This window comes from Urocitellus parryii, chromosome 2, assembly GCF_045843805.1.
Source record: "Urocitellus parryii isolate mUroPar1 chromosome 2, mUroPar1.hap1, whole genome shotgun sequence".
In the NCBI taxonomy this organism is placed as follows: domain Eukaryota; kingdom Metazoa; phylum Chordata; class Mammalia; order Rodentia; family Sciuridae; genus Urocitellus; species Urocitellus parryii.
The window spans coordinates 156,288,663-156,291,847 of record NC_135532.1 but is presented as its reverse complement, the minus strand read 5'-3'; the positions used below and the strand labels follow the sequence as shown (position 1 = coordinate 156,291,847).

Below are 3,185 nucleotides of genomic sequence, written 5' to 3'. Positions count from 1 at the left end.
ACTTTCCACCATAAGTAGATTCTATGTGAATTCCATATTTAAGAAATTTTTCTTGGATCACTGGGTCTACAGGAAGAAAGGAAAATCTTCAGTAGCCCAAAACATGACAAAGGAAACACAAAATATAATCTGTGAAGTGAACCAGAGCAACGAGAAGCAAGCCCTGGGAAAAGGCAGAGTCTGGCTATAAAGCTAATGCCAGGGTCAAGATAAGGAAACCAAACCTTAGGGATGCAACAGGCTTGAGGTGATGACCCCAAACACTCCCAGATTAAGCTGGGGAATCTTAGAATGGGCGAGAGTGATCTTATGTCTGCAGTACTAGCTGACTCTTAGAAGAAACAAATTTAATTCTTCCTGGATGATAATGTATCCCCACCTTCCCCCAGATTTTGGAGACCAGGGATTATCAAGAAAGGTGAAAAGTGATAGACTCCTCATACTTTGGGTTGAGACCCTGGACAGTTCACTCCAGGGGTAAAGGTTAACTGTAAATGATGCAGCCCCTTGTTGGCACTGAAACTAGTTTGAAATATCTCAACTTATAATATTGGATTAAGGTAAGTCCAGATTCAGGGTTCTTAACCATCAGGGAAGATAAGATAAGCCAAAATTTAATTGTAAAATCATGTATATATACATATATATGAAATCTGTCACACCATTAAAAAGTCAGTAAGTGGATAAAATCAAAATCGAAGAGAAACAGCACATAATGGAAGAGGCCCCAGGGGAGCCATTAAATGGAAGTAACAGACAGATTTTAAAGTAACTATGTGACTATGTTCAAGATATTCCAATAGAGAACTAAATAGATATTCTCTAACTGAACAATATTATTAACAATAATTATTAACAATATTATTAACAATTAACAATATTAACTATTAACAATAACGTGAAATTGAAATTCAATGGTGGATTTACCCTCAGATTAGACCCAGAAGAAGAGAAGATTACTGAATCAGGAAGTAGTTCAAAGAAAAAAAATTTTTAAGATAGAAAATAGATAAAATAGAATGAGAAGCTTAGGGGGTAGTATGGGACACATCTGAAATTTAGATAATTAGATTTCCTGGAGGAGGGAGTAGAAAGAAAATAAGGCAGAAGTATATTTGAAATGAAATAAATTTATAACTTTCCCCAAAAGGATTAAAGACATCAAACCATAGATTCAAAGTGCTTTGTGAAATTCAAAGCAGTGTAAATAAAAGCAAAATCACACATAGGTACATTACAACAAAGCTGCTGAACTACAAAGAGGAAATGCTTAAAAGCAGTGTGTGGTGGGGTGTCTTTGTAACCCCAAAGAAATCAAACTAGGATGATCCATCAACACTCATGATATGTAGCTAAAGCCCATGGAGAGAAATTTTTAAATATATATATATGTTAGAAAAGAATAAACCATCTAAAGAAATTAGGAAAAATAAAACCGTAAATAAATCCTGAAGAAAGTAGAGGAAGAGTAGAAATAATATAGAAAACAGAAATCAATGGTAGATTTTTAAAAACGGGGGTGGGTTTGGGGGTGGGGGTGGGGTGGGGTGGGCAGCAGGCAGCAAGGGGACAGGAGGACAGACAGCAAGGGTTAGGAAGCCAGCAAGCTGAGCAGTGAGTCAGTGAGAGAGGCCAGGTCCTAGGACAGCTGAGGTTCCTCTAGACCACTCTGCAGAGAATACAGTGCTGCTAGTCTTCATCAGAGGGGTGGGGTGAGACTCATTCATGGCCCTTTTACTGAAGGTGGATCAAGAAGTAAAGATCAAGTTGGATTCTTTCAGGGAGCAAATCACAACTGAGGCAGAAGATTTGGTGGCCAATTTTCACCCAAAGAAGTTGTTAGAACTTGATAGGTTTTTGAAGGAACCAATGATGAATATCTACAACCTAATTCAGATCCACTCAGACACACATTTCCCAACCCCAGACCCCACTCTTCTCACCAATAGTTAGGATGAATTGGATGATCCCACTTGGAAATTAGTGTGAAGAGACCCTCCAAGGAATCAAGGTGTTTACAATGCTCAATGGGATGCTAACAGGCAACCAGCTGCTCATGGACACTGTGGAGAAAGTGAAACCTAAGATTCAGCTGCTGATAAAAAAAATGTAACACAGTCAAAATGTGGGTATGGCTCCTCACGCCCAGGATAGAAAATGGAAACAACTTTAGTTACCCATTCAGGAAAAGACAGCTGAGAACTAAAAACAGTTGAGAATGAAGCTGCATCTTATCTAGACTAGATTTCTAGATATAATAAGTCATACTGGTTTCTAAAGTAGTTAAAATATTCCCATGTGAAGGACTATCAGTTATATTGTCAGAGATTTATGAGAAAGAATATATATCACCCTTCAGCTCATTATATTAGAGCTGAGAAGTCAATATGTCACAGGCCATAGGCCCATGTATTCAAGGATTAATCTGCAGCATTGTGCTATTGTGTGAGGTAGTGAAACCTTTAAGAGGTAAGGTCTAAAGGGAGGAAGTTAGTTCATTAGGGGTGTACCCTTGAAGGGGATGTTGATAGTCCAGATACTTCATTTTCCTTTCTTTTACTTCTTGGAAGCTATGGGTTGAGGAGCTTCCTCAAGTGGCCAGGGGACCAGCTCCTCTCTTTATGACTTAAAGCTAGTGTTTCTTGCCTCTGGGAGACTTTGGATTCTCCCTGCCACAGTTGTTCTTGTGGTGACATAGAGTTTTTCATCTACATACATCCCACACTGAACCTGATCATGACAAGAAACAGTCTTCAGCCAAATCTCTAGCCCCTTCAGATGTTTTTATAACCAGAGGTTTTCACATACATGTATGTGTATGCATGTATATACATATGATCATGTGTGAACATGCCTTCCTATTTCATTATCTAATATTAACCCCCGCCCCCTCCCCCCCCCACACACCTCTCAGGAAGTGGTAATTGTCTTAGTAATCACCTGCCCCAGTAAAAGTCCAGGGCTTAATCATCTTTCCAGTGTTGTAGCCTCTTGATGCTCAGGATAAGTTACAGTAGTACCAAGAGAAGGGAAGTGGAGAGATTGGGAAGGGACTCTTCCTCTGGACTTGAATCCTTCTTTTTTTTCAGTGCTGGGAATTGAACCCAGGGCCTTGGGTATGCTAGGCATTGAACTACAATCCCAGCCTAGCAGATGTTTTTTGGTGCTATTGCAAAAACTTTTCC

The 3,185-nt window shown here is 39.3% G+C and overlaps 1 pseudogene; it reads left to right on the top strand.

Moving 5' to 3' along the window:
• Positions 1-1,725: 1,725 nt before the first annotated feature.
• Positions 1,726-2,449, top strand: LOC113187198 (proteasome activator complex subunit 3 pseudogene; annotated as a pseudogene).
• The last annotated feature ends 736 nt before the right edge of the window (positions 2,450-3,185 follow it).